Below are 18,774 nucleotides of genomic sequence, written 5' to 3' on the forward strand. Positions count from 1 at the left end.
ATCAAACAAACCCACAGCTCAAAACCACAAAGCACAAAAGGAAACAAGGCTGGGGGGCGGGGGGGGGGGGGGAGTCAACAGAAACATGTGCAAGCCCCTTGGTGCTGACACTGTTGGGATACAGTGAGAGCTTACTTAATGTCATTAAACAAATAAAAGCGGGCATCTAAAACCTGAGCACACTGGGCTGCAGGCACAGCTAAGTGGTGGAGCGCTTGCCTAGCGTGCACCAGGCCCCAAGTCCCATCCACACCTCTACAAAACAAAAACCAAAGAGTGACTTAGACACGAGTAAAGAACAAGGACATACGGATTTTCAAAAAGACCATGGAGATTTTTAAAAGTCAAATAGACCCACAAAAATGAAAAGCTCAAGTAGCCGAAATAAATCACAAGTGCAGTTGAGAAGGAACTCAAGAAACGCCCTTGAAGGAGCAACGGTGTATATGTATACTATTCTTAGGCCAGAAAATTGGAAAATAGAAGAACAAAATGCCTGAACTTGGGGGACGAAGGAAAACAGGGCTTAAACCTTGCTGGTTGGAATATGAACTGCTGTGACCTTTAGACATTAGTGTGGCTATCTCTACCAAAGCGGGGGAGGGAAGAACCCCTCTTTTGGGACTCCATCCGACAGAGATAATGAAAAGCACCGTTCTGAAGGGTATGTGGGTGAATGTATTTGCCACTGATCTGTTTGTGTTAGCAAAATTAAATAGTTAACAGTTGACTAAATCACGGTCTGTCTGTGCCATGCAATGCTATGTGTTAAAAAGAAAGATGGGGGCTGGAGATATGGCTCAGCAGTTAAGAGTGCTTGCTGTTCTTTCAGAGGACTAGAGTCTGGTTCCCAGCACTCACATCAGGATCTTCACAACTACCTGCTAACTCCGGTTCCAGGGAATCTGATGCCCTCTTTTAGCCCCATCCACTGACCCACAGGCACATGCATACCCTACGTGCACACATATCTGTAATTCCAGCACTTGGGAGGTAGAGGCAGGAAGAGAAGATAGTCAGAGTGCAACATCATCCTTATTCTTGGCTACATAGCAAATTTTAGGCCAGCTTGGGATACACTGTTGGGTTCAGGGTAAAAGCTGAGAAAACTCATTTCAGATATGGAAGCTTAAAAATGAAAGCTTTGTTTTCTCAGCACTCAAGGAGGTGGCCAGTTCTGGATCTGAACCATGTCTGAGAGGAGAGATTGTACACCATCTTTAAAAGATGGGAACACAAAGCAAACGGGGGCTGGGGGAGGGGCTGCAGTGTTATCTAATTGTGTGTGACATTGTGGGTTAAAGAAGGGAGTAGCCATCAGAGACTGGGCTGCATCCAAGCACCTGGCTTCAAGGTCCTTGATTCATTCTCCTAAACATTAGGTCTGAGCCCAGTGTGATAAGGGGAAAAGGAGCTGCTCGGCTGCACGTAGTTAATTAGGGTAGAACAGGCAATTGTTTATGCAGTTATATAATGTATGCACTTTCTGTATTCCTTACCAGTTAATAGACAATTAAGAAAACAGAAGTGGGATAGGTGTTCATTCCTAGGCCTGGGAGCATGAACTTGTTTGACCTGGCAGCAAGATGGAGAGGTTGTCCCTGAGATGTGTGGACTCGGACAACTGTGTATAACAGAAGATGTTCAGCCATTGGCAAGTCCCCAGCTGCCCTAAGGCCTGGGACCTTGAATTTATTTTTCTCCCTCTGATTAAAAAGAGTCTGAAAGTGAAATGGTAGTGCTTAAAATTAGTTTCTTTTGCTTGTTCCCAACAACACGAGAAGAAAGAGACAAGAAAAAAGTAAGCCTGGAGAGATGTCTGCGTTGATAAAGTGCTTGTTTTACAAGCATGAGGACCTGAGTTCCACCCTTAGGAGCCATTAAAAATACTCACTATGGCTGAGTGTGGTGGTGCATGCCTTTCATCCCAACACCAAGGAGGTAGAGGCAGGGGATCCCTATGAGACAGCCTATTCTGCATAATGAGTTCCAGGCCAGTCAGATCATATCCCAAAAGAAAAAAAAAAAAAGCAGAAACAAAACAAAACCGAACAAGCAAACAACAAACAAACAAGACAATACAAGACAGCAAAAGCCAAAATCAACAACTCAGTATAGTGGTACAATTTGTAATCCCAGATCTGGGGAAATAGATACAGAAGGATCCCTGGGGCCTGCCTGCCTGCCAGTCTAGTCTAATTAATGAACTCCAGACCAAGAAGAGACCCTGTGTAAAGGCAGACAGGATGACACCTGAGTTGTCTTCTAGCCTCTGCACACGTACATACACATATACATGCTGCTCCATAAACATGCACATGCACAGTTAAAAATAATAAAATGAAAAATAGAATAGTATTACAGCAGTGATGTAGTGGGGATCTGCTGGTGAAAACCATAACAAATATAGCAAACCATCCTTGTGCAAGTTTGTATCTGCATTTATCGGCATATTATGTGAGATAGATAGATAGATAGATAGATAGATAGATAGATAGATAGAAGGATATGACAGTTTTACCAGGATTGAGAAGGAGCCAGATTAGAACAGATTGCCAGAGTCAGTTTGAGGCCAAACAGAGCAATTTGGTCATAAGCTGAGAGAAGCCAGTCTGAATCAGTCAGCTTTGAGAAAAGTTTGGGTCAGGACAGCTGAGTTGAACCAGCCATCCAGAATTCAGAAAGAGCTAGAGAGGGTGAGCTTATTCAGCACTAAGCCTCCAAGACAACGATTACACCTGGCAAATAAAAGTTGCTTTTACAGGGGTGTATAAGAAAACAAACTGGGCAAGCCTAGCCGAGCAAGCCAATTAAATTAAACGAATATAATCAGTTGAATATTATGAATAAAATCATAAAATGAATTCAATGAGATGGCTTCTGCTCTAGTTCCTGCTTCCAGATTTCTGTCTTGAGTTCCTATGGTGGCTTCCCCTCCATGGACTGTGACTTAGGCAAGAGTAGCCAAATAAAAACCTTTCTTCCCCAAGTGCTAACAGTCTTTATTATTGGTTGAGTATAAAAGTGGAGAGATTCTCTTTGTTAATACATCTCTGTATTGGCATTAGTTACTGTAAAGGGGTAAACTTAAAAAAGCAACACTACGAGGCAAGTATAAGGCTTTTAAATGTGAGGACTCTGGAAGGGCTTCAGAGAGGAGGTAAGCTCTTCTTGTGAATGTAAGCTCAGTCTTGATGGAGGACGATGTTTGCCTGAGAGAGACTTGAATTGATTCTTTTCATGAGAAGGCTGTACAAAGGTAAGGAGAAGGAAAACAAGCACTCCCTAGAACATTGGTTTTGTTTTTTTTTTTTTGTTTTGCTTGAGACAAGGTCTATGTAACCATGGTTGCCCTGCCCTGGAAATCACTTTGTAGGCTTGGCTGGCTTTGAACTCACAGCAATCTGCCTGCCTCTACCTCCTGAGTGCTGGGATCAAAGGTGTGTGCCACCATGCCCAGCTTGAGCACTGTCTCTTATGTGACACCTACCAATATTCTAGAAATATTCCAGGAACAAGGAAACAGAAACTTGAAGAAATTAAATGAAGATCACGTGGCTGGTCATTCAGAGCCAAGTTTGAACTTTATGACTGTGATAGTGTGGTCAGCTAGACAGACATTGCGATGACCTTGGAATTTGGCCTCTTGGAATTTGACCTGTCTGTGGATGAGTATCTTGATTGCATTGATGTAAGAATATTCACCAAGGGTAGCACCATACCCTAGGCGAGGCGTCTCCCACTGAACAAGACTGAGAAATCAGCTGAGCGCTAGCCTAGATGGGTTCCTGTCACTGTGACTTCCACACTGTTATAGACTATAACCTGAAATGTGTACCAAACAAATCCTTTCTCTCTTAACTTGCCTTTGCCAGGGAGCTTTATCAAAGCATAGAAAAGTAACCAAGACCATGGCTCTCCTCTCTTGATCACACAGAATTAATTGCTTTGCATAGAGTACATTGGGTCATTTCCTGTCACTATAGCCAATTTCCTGAAGTTAGGTTCTTTATCAAGAAAAGAGATTTATTCAGCTCACAGTTTTGGGGGCCAAAAGATCAGAAGTCCCTATTGATTCAGTCTCTGGTGAGGTCTCCCCAAGCTGGGTTACATTATGGTGCATGGCATTAAGGGAACATGCGAAAGAGGGAGAGATTACAATTTATATCCAAACCCAGAAAGAGACCAGGGAAGGGTTAATAACAACCTCCTGAAAAGAGCTTCTGCCACCTGTGAACATCACCTCACTGAGTGTAAAGTTTCCTACATAGAAAACTTTGGGGCACACGCTCACACCATATCCAAACCACATCCCCGGGGCAAGGCACGTGCCTCAAACAGCGTCTCTCTGCCAAGGGTCCAAGCCATGTAGCAGGCGACAATTCCCTCAAGGTGTGCTTCCCTGCCTTACATTCTGCTCTCTGCAGTTTGACTCCCAGAGGAATTAATGCCATCGACAGAGGTGACTCCTCCAGGGAGGTGGAGTTCTCAAGGACTTTCAACCCAGAATGAATGGAGGGCCTGACACTCGGAGGAACAGCTTTTAGCTCCATTTCCTGTGGGTTTTAGCTCCATCTTCTGTCTGCTCCAGCCCAGCAGTCTGAACAGCCTGCTCTCCCGTGCCTTTGTTCATGCCATTCCCGGAACTTAGAATGCCTTTCCCTCCAGCTTGTTCTTCTCTGTGAGGAAACTTTGAAGATGAGTTTAGATGGTTCCCTGACCCCCACTTTTGTATTCATTAGCACATTTGACCATCACAGTTCAAATAAGGGAAGAGCGTCTCCATTGTACGGATCCCTAGGCCCCAGGGGACTGAGAGCCTCTTTCAGAGTCAGTTAACAAGCAAGAGGCCAGACTATTAGCTCTGACTCTGCCATTTGTTCTCAGTATTACCTTGGGCCAGTCCCTGTCTGCCTTTGGGCCTCTTTCTCTGCCTGAAATATGGCAGAGGTCGGGGCATTATCTGAAAGGGTTCTTGTGGCTTCATCTTGGTTCATGCTTTGGCCACAAAAGAATTCAAAACGCCCCTTGCTCTTGTCTGCGACTGGATCTCCTTTCCCTCTGGCCTGGTTCTGAGAACAAGCCCTGCTCCCTTCTGCCCTCCTCCCACCGACCCCCAGACCTTTGTTCTTCCTCCTGAGACAAAGCTGCCAGCCCGTATACTCCCCAAGCAGTTGGGCTTTGTGCCAGTCAGCCAAGTAGCAGCAGCTGGGACTCAGATGAAAGGGCCCTCAGAAAGCTACCTGTGGCAAAATGCCCAGCCCCGGCTTGGCAGCTTTGAGCCCAGATGTCCCGTGAGGCATCCCGTCCACCACTCCCACACAAGGCTCTCTTTGTGAGCCCCACAGAAGGACACATCCCTGCCAACTCACAACTACCCCTTCTTCTCCCTCTGTTCCATAATGGTTTGAGAAATAGCCCTTAGGGGGTGCTTCAGGCTTAGACCAGGCCATCTTGTCTTTGTGCCAGGAAGTTTGGACTGTTTTCTATCCCATTTAATCTTCAGAACTGCACTGGAGCAAGGGCTGTCTTTTTCTTCTTCTTTAGACAGGGTCTCACTTGTATGGAACCCAGGCTAGCTCAAACTTGCCAGTCTCCTTCCTCAACCCTCTGGGTGCTTGGATTGTACAGTGTGTACCACACATCTGGCCGCCATTGAGGCTGAGATACATATTATCTCTCTCTCTCTCTCTCTCTCTCTCTCTCTCTCTCTCTCTCTCTCTCTCTCTCTGTGTGTGTGTGTGTATGTGTGTGCGTGTGTCCTCCTCATCATCCTTCTCTACCTCCTCCTCTTGTTATGCCTCCTCTTTTTTTCTCTTCTTTTTAAGACTGAGTCTTCAGCCCTGGCTGGCCTTGAACTTTCCAGAGTGGCTGCTTGAAGACTTTTTGGTCTTCCTGCTTCTGATGATACAGGTTTGTGTCACCACATCTGGTTTATGAGATATCAGCTCACACTCAGGCTTCTTACAAGCTAAACAAACACGTTTTAAATTTTTAGACAGAGTCTATATATCCCTGGCTCTCCTGGAACCTGCTATGTAAACCAGGTTGGCCTTAAACTCACAGAGATCCACCTGTCTCTGCCTCCTGGATGCTGAGTGATTTCGACACTCCCCCTACCCCACCCCTATCTTTTCTCCCCAGCCCCCACTCAAGACATGGTTTCACATAGCTGGGCTGACCTCAAACTCTTGAGTCTCCTGCCTCCATCTCCCAAGTGCTGAGATTACAGGTGTGGAATCTGCCTAGGGAGAGCCAGTGTTGCATTTATAGAGACATTTGAAGGGAGATGGGGACCACAGGGAACCACACCTAAGAGAACACAGCCTTCAAGCGTGGCCTCACTCCTTTTCCAGATACAAACACGCAGTTTTCTGAGGCTCTTACAAACAAGACTATGGTCTGCAGTAAAACCATGTTTCGGCTTCCCCGTGCAATCCTTGTGACCTGTGGTTTTACCATGTGTAATCTCTGGGTCATCTCAGACACAACCGTTAAATGATTTCATTTAACGGTCGGTGTGGTGGTGAGGAAGGGCGGTAAGGACTTCTGAGAGGTCAAGAGGGAGGAGGAGCTAGGTGGAAAAGCAGATTAGGGGTGCACAAGACACCGAGCCCTGAGGTAGGAGGAGACTCTGTTAGAAGCACTAGGAAAACCAAGTCTCTGGTGGGAGATGAGGAAGTTCAGCATCCTCTTTTGACCATCTTTGGCTGATGTAGCCTGTGTTAGAAAAGGCTATGAAATCACCATCCAGTGTCTCTGTGAGTCACTGGCACACCAGGGTGTCCTCTCTTCTCCCAGGGAAGCCCATCTACCCCCACCCACCCCTCCTGGGAATTCTTTGTTTGTTTGGTTGGTTGGTTGGTTGGTTGGTTTTGTTTGTTTTGGTTTTTTTTCGAGACAGGGTTTCTCTGTATAGTCCTGGCTGTCCTGGAACTCACTTTGTAGACCAGGCTGGCCTCGAACTCAGAAATCCACCTGCCTCTGCCTCCCGAGTGCTGAGATTAAAGTCGTGCACCACCACCACCCGGCTCCTGGGAATTCTTTATTTGTAATCTAAACTTACCCTTTTAACTCTGGCAAGCTCTGGGCTAGCAAGGTAGCCAAGTGGCAATGGCACTTGCAGTACAAGTTTGGGGAACTGAGTTTAATCCCTGACGCCCACATCAAGGTGGAAAGAAAGAGCCAACGCCATAACATTGTCCTCTCACCTCTGAACATGCACAGTAGCATTTGTTCACACCCCGACGGCCCTCCAGGACCTACCTCTGGGAGCCTGCTTCTCCAGAAGATCTGGGACCTTTGGAAAAGAAGCCTAGAACCAGACTGTGGTGGCGCAGGCCTTTAATCCCAGTGCTCTTGAGTCAGAGGCAGGGGGAATCTCTGAGTTCAAGACCATCAAGGCCTACAGATAGAGCTCAAAGGACAAACCGGGCTACACAAAAGAAACCCTGTTGTGGGGTGGGAAGCAAAAACAAAAACAAAGGCAAAGACAAAAACAAAAACAAAAAAACACAAAACCACAAAAGGGGTGAACAAGAGTTCAGGCATTCTTTCTGCTCATGCTCCTGGGTGCCTACCTGTACCTGGGGGCTGACAGCAAATGGTCCCTCAGATTCTTCCCAGAAACTCTATAGGGGTATCAGCAAGGAAGGTGAGGCTACCAAAGGGGTGTGTGTATGTGTGTGTGTGTGTGTGTGTGTGTGTGTGTGTGTGTGTGAGAGAGAGAGAGAGAGAGAGAGAGAGAGAGACAGAGACAGAGACAGAGAGAGAGACAGAGAGACAGAGAGACAGAGAGAGAGACTGAGAGAGAGACTGAGAGAGATTTGGAGGGGGAACTGAGTTCAGGCTTGTACTATACCTTCCTTTACCCACTGGGCTATCTTGCTAGCCCAGAGGTTCCCAGAGTTAAACGAATACATCTAGATTATAAGTGGAATTCCCAGGAGTGATGGGTGGCGGGTGAGTGGGTCTGGAGTCTTTGGGTAAGGGAAGTGAGGGATGCTCAGAGATACAGCATTTGCTTAGCATGTGCTAAGACCTTGGCTCAGTCACCAGCACTGAAATTAGTTAAGAGCTTGGTCAATTTTACCATGACTAGAAAATCAGAGACTGCTGCTGGGGAATCAGGGGTACTTACTCCCACTTCACCAGCTTTGGGCACTTTACACTTAAGAACATCCTTTGCGAAGAGAGGGCAAGACGCCCAGAGTGTTGCGTCTTGACAAGAGATAAGGTATTCTCTTTTGTTTCATTTCTTCACATGGACTATCTTATTTAATCTTTGCAACAACTCCATAGAGAAACCTCAATTTAAAAGGATGCCTGTCAGGAACCTGGCCCATTTTTGCCAATCACTGAAGAGAGCTTTGTGAAAGAAAGTTTATGTGTAAGCAAAGAGATGGAGTGAGAACATGGAAGACCAGGACTCACACCTCTAGCCCTGAGGGACGCTCTAGGGATGATTCCGGGGTATTTATGGGATAAAGAAGTAGGTGAGTTAAGGCATGTGGAGAGGTGAGATTGTGTGTGTGTGTGTGTGTGTGTGTGTGTGTGTGTGTGTGTGTGTGTGTAAGTTAGACTGCATATTTGTGGTCAGCTTTCATTCCTGTTCATGGGATGCAAGTTCTGATGTGGTGACATTGGTGTGATCTAAGGTTGAGACTCAGCCTCCGGATATCAAAAGGGTCGCCCATCACAGGCCCAGGTGGAGAGTCAATGTTTTAAAAGCAGCTTTCCAGTCCCTACAGAGTATCCTGGGCAGCCATCAGCATCCATGACCCGTGCATTGGAAGTGTTATCAATAGCAAAGCTGTTAGGAGATGGATAGTGTACAGCTCAACTGCCTGACCTTCAGTGCTACAGAAGTTTGTTTGTTTGAGACATCGTCTCACCTCGTGATTCTGGTCTGGAATTCCCTATGTAGACTTGGCTAGCCTCAAACTCATAGAGACCCACTTGCCTCTGTCTTCCAAGTGCTAGAATGAATGATGTGTTCCACAACTCACACCTTGCTTTCTACTAGAGAATTTGTTTGTTTGTTTGTTTGTTTGTTTTTGAGACAGGGTTTCTCCCTATGTAGTCTTGACTGTTCAAAACTTGCTATGTAGACCAGGCTGGCCTCAATCTCACAGAGATCCACCTGCCTCTGCCTCTGCCTCCTGAGCATTGGGATTAAAGGCGTGCCCCACCATGCCCCACAGTACTAGCAATTTGTAAAGCTAGCTAAAAGGAAGAGAGATGCAAGGACTCAGAGATGGGAGCTAAAAGGTACCAAAGGTTGATTAGAGAAAATGAGACTGCTAATTACCAAAGTTAGGACTCTGCTCTGCCACAGTCTTAAAGACTAAGGCCTTCACCACTTTTCTTCTTCTTCTTCTTCTTCTTCTTCTTCTTCTTCTTCTTCTTCTTCTTCTTCTTCTTCTTCTTCTTCTTCTTCTCCTCCTCCTCCTCCTCCTCCTCCTCCTCCTCCTCCTCCTCCTTCTTCTCCTCTTCCTCCTCCCCCCCACTTCAATTTTTATTTTATGTGTATTGTACTTTGTTTGCATGTATGACTATACACAAGGTGTGTGCCTGGTGCCTTCAGAGGCCAGAGAGATCACTGGAACATCTGGAACTGGAGTTACAGGTGATTATGACTCACCATGTGAGTGCTGGGAATGAAACCTGGGTCCTCTGGAGGAGCAGCCAGGGCTCTCAACCCCTGAGCCATCTCTCCAGCCCCAGAGATTTTATTGTTAGAAGATTCTACATCCTGGACATACACTCCAGACTGTGAGAGACACACATTTGCAATTGTAATGCTTTCTTTTAGTAACTGCTCTATAGATCCTTGTGATCTATTTTTGTGATTTAAATAAGAACTGTTCCTCATAGGCTCGTGCATTTTAACAGTCAGTGCCCAGGTGGTGGCGCTGTTTGTGGGAGGTTACAGAACATTTAAGACATGGAGCCTCACTGAAGGAAGTCTATCACTAGGGGTGGGCTTTGAGAGTTTATAGCCTTACTCTATTCCCAGTTTCTCTACATCCTGTGTGTGGTTGAGATGTGATCTCTCAGCTTCCTGCTCTAGCCATTTGCCACCCTGTCGTCTCCACCTGGATATCTAGCTCTCTGGAGCCATAAGACAAAACAAACGGTTTGCTCTATAAGTTGTTTTGGTCATGGTATTTTATAACAGCAACAGAATAATATTCTTATTGAGGACTTTTATTTAGGGAAGTGTAATTAATACTTATTATTGGGGAACTTTGTACATGCCAGCATATGTGTGAAGATCAGAGAACAGCCTTGTGGAATCTGCTTGCTCCTGTCTTTACATAGGTTTCAGAAATCCAACTCAACACAGTAAACACACCTTGACTTGCTGAATCATCTTTTTAGCCCTAAATCCATTTTTTACAAGTCTTCACTTTGTGTCAGTCCCTGCCAGGGTACTTTATATGCACAGCTTGGTTCCATCATGACCATTTTGTCAAGGTTTGGCTACATATTATAGAAAAAGCAGGTGAAGGGATTCGCCAAGGCTGTAGCTCAGTCGTAAAGCACTTGTCTAGCATACATGCAACCCTGGGTTCGATCGATTCCCAGCACAAAAGGTGAGGAGACTAACTGAATGTGCCACAGCTGATTCAGTGTGGAATTGTGGGTGGAAACCCACAGATGCCTTTAAGGCCCTGTGAGGTTAGGGTCAGTTGTCAACACGATCTAGAATCACCTGGGAGATGGGCTTCTAACGATCCTCTTGATTACATCCAGAAGTAGGAGGCCACGTCCACTGTGGGTTGCACTGTTCCCTGACTGGTATCCTGAACTGTGCAAGATGGAGAAGTCAAGCTGAGCAACAGCAAACAGTAGTCACTGCTCTCTTCCCAGAGTTTGGTCCAGTCACCTGACAGAATCAGTCCTCAAATAAGGATTTGCTAAGTAGTTTAGCTACTTTTCTCTGGCTGTGATAAGACACTGTGACTAAGGCAAGTTATAGAAGACTTTATTGGAGGCTTCCAGTCCAAGCCACTAGAGTCTAAGACTGTCATGGCAGGCAGCAGGCAGGCATGGCACCGGGGCAGGGCTTACGATTGGATTGACAAGCACAAGGCAGAGGAGAAGACTGAGGATTGTGTGAGTCTTCTGAACCCTCAAGGTCCACAACCTTCTCCAACAAGGCCACACCCTTCCAATCCTTTCTGTCGGTCCCACCAACTGGGGACCGAGTATTGAAGTCTTAGCCTATGCAATCTGCTCTCATCACACTACCACACTAAGTGAGAGATGGCAAAGAAAAGGACGAAATATTTATTGAGTGTCTGCTCACAGCGAGCCTTTACAGCACTTATCCTATTAGCTCCTTATTATCCTACACGTTGTCATTGTGGTGGTTTGAATGAGAGTGTTCCCCCATAGGCTCATATATTTGAATACTTGGTCCCTAGTTGGCACAACTGTTTGGGGAAGATTAGGATGTATGACCTTGTTGGAGTGCGTGTGGAGTTCTTGGAGAGGTGTGTCACCAGGGGGGTTAATATTTCAAAAGCCAACACCAGGTCCAGACTCTCCATATGTTGCCTGCTGATGAGGATATAAAGCTCTTAGCTATTGTTCTAGTGCCATGTCTGTCTGCTTCCCACCATGTTGAAAATGGAATAACCCTCTAAAACTGGAAACAATCCCCTAATTACATGCTTTCTTTTATAAGAATTGCCATGGTCATAGTATCTCTTCACAGCAATAGAATGGTAACAAAGATAGTCATTAGCTCATTATATTGACAAGAAAACTGAAGCCAAGCCGAGCAGTGGTGGCGCACGCCTTTAATCCCAGCACTTGGGAGGCAGAGGCAGGCAGATTTCTGAGTTCGAGGCCAGCCTGGTCTGCAGAGTGAGTTCCAGGACAGCCAGGACTACACAGAGAAACCCTGTCTGGAAAAAAACAAAAAAACAAAACAGAAAGAAAGAAAGAAAAGAAAAGAAAAGAAAAGAAAAGAAAAGAAAAGAAAAGAAAAGAAAAGAAAAGAAAAGAGAAAACTGAAGCCAGAGAGGAAATGGGATTTTCTCAAAGACACACACCCCTAAGCTGGACTTGAAATACTGGTCCCTCTATTGCCACAAACATTTCTGTTCCTTCTTCTGTCTTCACTCAAGGTTTGACCACTGTATCACAGGAGGGGTCTGGTCAGTGGAAATCATGTGAGTCATTCTTGGACAAATAGAAACTTGAAGAGCAAATAGTGTCTACTGTGGATACTCCCCTGTAGCCAGCCACTCCCAGACCATCTCAAGCACACACTCTCCAGCCCAGCCAGAACATCTCTCTCCAGTTTTCTCTCAGACTTTAGGCCCAACTCCACCAGTTCTGTGGCCTGTGGAGGTTCAGCTCTCTTAGCAGTGCTGTTCTATGAACAACCTAATTGCCAAGTTCCCAGGGACCGGACCTAAAGCCCAGGTACTGTACATGATGCTCCTGAGATCCCAAGTCCAACATGCAAGCCAGCTTACAAAGTTCTGGAGGAAGAGGAAGAGGAGGAGGAGAGAGGGAGAGAGAGACGGAGAGAGAGAGAGAGAGAGAGAGAGAGAGAGAGAGAGAGAGAGAGAGAGAGAGAGAGCTCTGCTAAATCTTTGGACATCTGCATCAGCCCAAGCTGGTGCCTAAAGGTCTTTTCTCTCCTTCTCTGGCTCTGATAGGACTTCCTGGCACATTCCTGTAGTCCTAGGACTTGAGAGATAGTGGCAGAAGGACTAGGAGCTCAAGGTCTTCCTTAGCTACTTAGTGAATTCAAGGCCAGCTTGGGCTATATGAGACCCTGTCTTAAAAAAAAAAAAAAAAACAAAATCATTGCCTAGAGCTGGAGAGATGCTTCAGTGGGAAAAATGCTTGTCTTGAGGTATGAGGACCTAAGTTTGGATCCCCAGGACTCTTGTAAAGCTGGATGTGGTGGTGTGTATCTGTTGTTCTCACACTCCTGTAGAGAGACAGGAGGTAGAAACATAAGAATTCCCTAAATGCAAGCATGCACAGCGGTGGACAGAGACTGATTCAAACAAGGCTGTCATCTGACATGGCACATTTATACCCACACTCATATACATGAAGAGAAAAACATACATTGCCACAGACCCTCTGGGCCCCTTTGTCTGTGTGGAACAGGTCTCTAGTCGCAGGTGGGCAAAGCGTTGGATGAAATGACAGACAGATGCACACAGGAGAGGTTGTGTAGAATCTGAATGTAATTTGTCAAATCGAGCATCAAACTTTTTATACAGAAGAAAATAGGGAAGTTGGGTGACACACCAGCAAGGTACAAAGAGGTTACTGGATCCTTAAACAAAACAGAGGAATACAAACACAGAAGGTCTGACAGGAACCACCTGGGATAGAATTCATTGTTAACAACTGGGATCAAAAAGAGTTCCACCTAAGGTCCACTTAATCTTAGAAGCCAGGGTCAAGGGCTTCGTGCCCTTGCCATAGTTCCTATTTTAGTCTATTGTATAGTCCACCTTCCCCCTAGGCCATTGTAAATACTTGTGTATGGGTGTAACTCAGCTATCTATAGTTCTAAGTATCTACTCTGGTTCCTCCTTAGGTCTCAAACTTCCTTCTTCCTAGATGATGGTAAATTCCTGTGTAGGGCAGTGACTTAGCTTTTATTCAAAGTGATAGTGTAATACCAGAGGCAATTCTGAATGTCACTGAATAGGCAACATTCTTACTGAATTCCAAGCCCATGGTCAGCCCAAGGACTTTCTAGGACACTGAAACACTGGCAAAGGCTTAGCTATGTCAGAATTCAATCTTAAAGGGCACTTATAATAAGATAATACTAAAAGAGAGCACGTGGATCCATACACCAGACTAACGCTGGAATAAGGTATGAGTATATGGGTTAATGAGAATACCAAAACTCCAGGAGGTGAGTTTCTGTGAAACTCTCTGCCTCGTGAGTGGCTTTAAGGCTTCAGGCCTGTCAAGTTGACTCGACTGGAGTGCGTAGCAATACATCACATACACACACAGATATAATACACAGCAACAACAAAAACCTTGCCTCTCCGATGAGCTTCTGGGATGCTGAGCAATGCTGGGTCATTGGTCGTAAGATAGGGTTTTACAGTGTGGTCCAGGCCAATCTCCAATTTGAAACCCTCCTAGCTAGGCCTCTCCAAGGCTGGGATTAAGACAGAATTTCCAACAATCTCAGAAAATGTTCTAAACATACTTTTGCATATATGCAAAGTGGACTTCTGAGCATCAACAATTACAAAATCAGAACAGCAGTCAGATGAAAAACGTTGACAGTGTTCTGTGTCTTACAATATCACATTTTAATCGCAAATTCTTTGCATTAAAACAAACAATTGAATTTATCTCATTGGTATGAAAATCTGCCTTTCTCTGTAATGAACAGTACAATTACATGCATGACAAATAATTACCTTGAAACACGTTTAGTTGGGCAGGCAAGATGGCTCCTAGGTAAAAGATGCTCACCCTCAAGACTAAAGGCCTGAGCCTGATCCCAGAAGAACTGACTTCTCCACATGCATGCTACGGCACACAGGTCCACAAACACACAAGATAAATGCATTCGATAAATTAATTCTTTTTTTTTTTTTTAAGATTTATTTATTTATTACATGTAAGTACACTGTAGCTGTCTTCACACACTCCAGAAGAGGGCGCCAGATCTCGTTACGGATGGTTGTGAGCCACCATGTGGTTGCTGGGATTTGAACTCTGGACCTTCGGAAGAGCAGTCGGGTGCTCTTACCCACTGAGCCATCTCACCAGCCCGATAAATTAATTCTTTATGCTCGTTAGTAATACATGTTTAACTTGTATACCTATTTTACATCCATGTACACTCAGGATCATGTAAAAATGTCTTGGACACAAAAAGGGTCACAAGAGAAAAAAAGTTTAAGAAGCTCTGCTGTAAAAACCTGTCTGTGGTGGCTGGAGAAGATGACTCATTGTATAAGAGCACTGGCTGCTCTTCTAACGGACACAGGTTCGATTCCCAGCAACCATCTGGTAGCATACTGTTATAGTCCAGGTGGGAAAGTTACAGGCCACCACAAACATAGGGCTGAATTGGAGTACCTCCTTAGCTGGCGACTGAGAACAGGCTCTCGGGCTCTCGTCCCCAGAGAACTCTTAGCCTTGAAGCTCAAGGTTATAGCTTTCTTAAAGGCAAAAACCAGAGGAATGTTATTGTGGGGTTTAGGTCCGGGGAACCTGTGGCAATCTTTCTGGTTATCTATCAGCAGACATTTGGTTATGCATCTGGGCATGGTCAGGGGTCTGGAAAGTCTCAACCATGTTACCAAGGCAGATGTGACTCTTCAGAGGGCTGAAAAGCTCTGAGCAGACCCAGGATGGCATCTGCAAGGTCAGGACAAGCTTGTTACCTTGCTCACCCATAGCCCCTCCTTCCCTTCTTTTTGTTACTTTCAGATCTTTGATCTTTATGAAGGAGTAGGTTCTAGGCTCTTAGGGTCATTAGTTTAACAGAGACTAGCTGTTGTTTTATAATTAAGTTAATTAAGTAAGACCCAATCATTAGACCTAGGAGGAAGCCATGAGAGGCTCTGAAGGTGTGGGTAAGGGGGTCAGCCACAGATTCCAAACAAACAAGCTATGGAAACAGGGATGGCTGGCCTTTTTACTGTTTATGAGGGCCAACTTTTATATGCATAGTCAGATATAACTTTTTAAAGATATCAGGGTTTTTTTTTTTTTGTTCGTTTGTTTTTTAAACCTATTATTTTTAGATACAGCAAAGTTAGTTGAATTTTGTGTGAGAGTCCAGTCCTGGGGAGCCACTGGGGTTAGCTCTATATGAAGCACTGTGGCTAATATTATCCAGAATCCAAATGGAAGAAGGGATATGGTGACCCCCATCTCCAAATGTCCCCTCTTGAATCTCTTAAGCTGTTGCTGAGCACAAGTCTGTTGGCTTCAAGGTCTGTGACTGAAGCAGGGCTGAGAGCTGGGCCCGGGTGTCCTGCAAGGTGACTGGGAGAGCTGGTCTGGGTGGTCTTTCACAGGCCAGTTTCCTCCACCCAGGGAAGGGTCGGTTCCTTTACCTGTCATGATGGATCCCTGGGATCTTTAACTTCATGACTAAAGGAGTGTCCACGGTTCAGCCTGCACACCGACCAGCCTTGTGGGAGGGCCTCTGTTTTATATTTTTAAAAGCTCTTTTGGGAACTCTTTACAGAATCAGGAATTTACTTCTCGGCCCTGGAATGAGATTTTGTTAAGAGACTCAGAAGCCAGATATAGGACGCAGCCACTCATACCAGCCAGCAGTTCCCCAACTGGTCTGGTGAAACCTTTTGTACAAGGTTCCCTGGTCACAGTATCCTCATATGTTGTCTCTGACACTGAGTGCAGAGTAATTGCTATCCCCCTCTGTGTTGTTTGAGACATTTAGAATGGGTTTGCAGACTGTAAGACACACACACACACACACACACACACACACACATGCACGCGCGCGCACACACATATCACATAAAAAACAAGGAGTAATTTATCTTCCCTATAGATAAGGGTTTTTCTGGCCTGGCCCACACAGCCAGAGGCAGGAGCAGCAGACCCTGGCAGGTCTTTTTTCCCCAAGGATTTTTATCCTGTAATGAAGCTAGCACGCAATTTACTCTAACAGGATCTGGGTCCCATCCAAGGGAAAGGGTAGTACTTGAAGCATGGGCATTTCTTGCCATGCAAGTATAAAATTAACCCATTTCACTTGAGGATTTAATTTTCCATAACCAGTTTTTAAAATTAATTTTGAATATATTTCACATTAAGATGTAAGCTTACTCTAAGTCTGTTTTGAGTTACTTGTTTTAGGTTTAACTTCCACAACATATACAGAAGACTGTATATGGGAGGTATAAATTGTCTCTTCCTCTAATCTTGTCTCTGTATGTGACTTGAAGCATTTGTACATAGCACGACACAAATTCTTTTATGTATACAATTCCAGATACATTAAAGGCATTTAATTATTTATAAGAGGAGTGATCATTAACTTTTATATCTTAGTTACCCATGCTTTACAATAAATTAGTGACTCTCATAAGATTAAGATATTATAAACTAAGGTAATTTATCCATGTTAAGATTTTGAGCTTTAAATTTACAATTTTTTTTAAAGATTTATTTATTTATTTCATGTATGTGAGTACACTATTGCTGCCTTCAGACACACCAGAAGAGGGCATCAGATTCCATTACAGATGGTTGTGAGCCACCATGTGGTTGCTGGGAATTGAACTCAGAACCTCTGGAACAGTAGTCAGTGCTCCTAACCACTGAGCCATCTCTCCAGCCCTAAATATGCAATTTTTAATCGAAGCTCTTTTAGTATCAAAATAAACTTTAGATCACAAATACACTCCCTGGAGAAACCAGAGGTCTTATTCATGTGATCCTTCTGTAGTATACTTTCCAAAGATCTAAATGAACTTAATAGACATTTTTCTACTAAGAAACTTAATTTATGACAAAAAAAATATAGTTGCAGAGAGAACAGCTTAAGCCTGGCTTTCATAAGGAGGCATTTATAAGAATTTACCGAGCCGGGCGTGGTGGCGCACGCCTTTAATCCCAGCACTCAGGAGGCAGAGGCAGGTGGATTTCTGAGTTCGAGGCCAGCCTGGTCTACAGAGTGAGTTCCAGGACAGCCAAGGCTACACAGAGAAACCCTGTCTCGAAAAAAACCAAAAAAAAAAAAAAAAGAATTTACCATAGTTAGTGTTATAATTTAGTTTCTCCAAACGGTTAAAGCTTAACGAAGTTAGCAAAGACATACTGGTGAGACATACACTTCTAAGTTGGTTTTTGCTGTCACAAGTAGAGCATTATAACCTTAGGAAGTTATAGATGTCGGTCATTACACGTGTCTCATCCTTAAGTCCCGTTGTCTGTGGCCTCGTGTGATGCGCTCAGACATCCTGCGACCGTCTGAGGCTGTCGTGGTTTTGTCCTTAGGTTTCATTCTTAGGACAAAAATCTCATTTCCTCATATGCAATCTATCCCTGTCCAAAATACAGTTAACCCCTTCACTGAAAGATTGAACCTCACACGTTACAGCCATTTTAAGCATGTTTCTCGTCCCTACCTGCTGTTTCTTCTTATTTTATTTCCCTAAATGAGAGTCAAAGCCATGCACAGATGGCACATGCATGGCAAATGAAGATGATCGTACTTCTCTCAACTTGTTTTTACTGTAAGTTTTAAGAAAACATTTTCTCTGCTTGGAATTGTACAGCTTTTTAACCTCTCCCACCATGGTTTTACAGCTCCCAAGAGGGAGAAAAATCTACATTTCAGCAAGAGCATCAGAGACATGCATGACCATGGTATAGGGAAACAATATTTGTTTGTTTGTTTGTTTGTTTGTTTTGTGAAGAAGAACCAAGAGAGGGAGAGGTACTCATAGCTAAAACATGTAATTACAGAGACATCTTTTATCTCCTGGCTGTTCTTAAGTGCACAAAGCCTTCCTCCCTCCCTCTGCCCCCCATGGGCTTTTCTTTCCCCTATCACAGAGTGAGGGGCCAGCCTGACACAGAACAAGGGCTTTGGAGAAAAAATTTGCATGCTAGGGTCTGAAGTACGAAGGCCAAGTCTCAACCCCAGAACCAGCTTCTCCGAGTACTAAAACAGAATGACCGTTGGGTTTGGGGTGGAAGCCAAGAAAATTTACTTCAGATATGGAAGCTTAAAAAGGAAAGCTTTGTTTTCTGAGCACTCAAGGAGGT

Source organism: Mus caroli, unplaced genomic scaffold (assembly GCF_978045245.1).
Source record: "Mus caroli unplaced genomic scaffold, Mus_caroli_1 scaffold_8, whole genome shotgun sequence".
In the NCBI taxonomy this organism is placed as follows: Eukaryota; Metazoa; Chordata; class Mammalia; order Rodentia; family Muridae; genus Mus; species Mus caroli.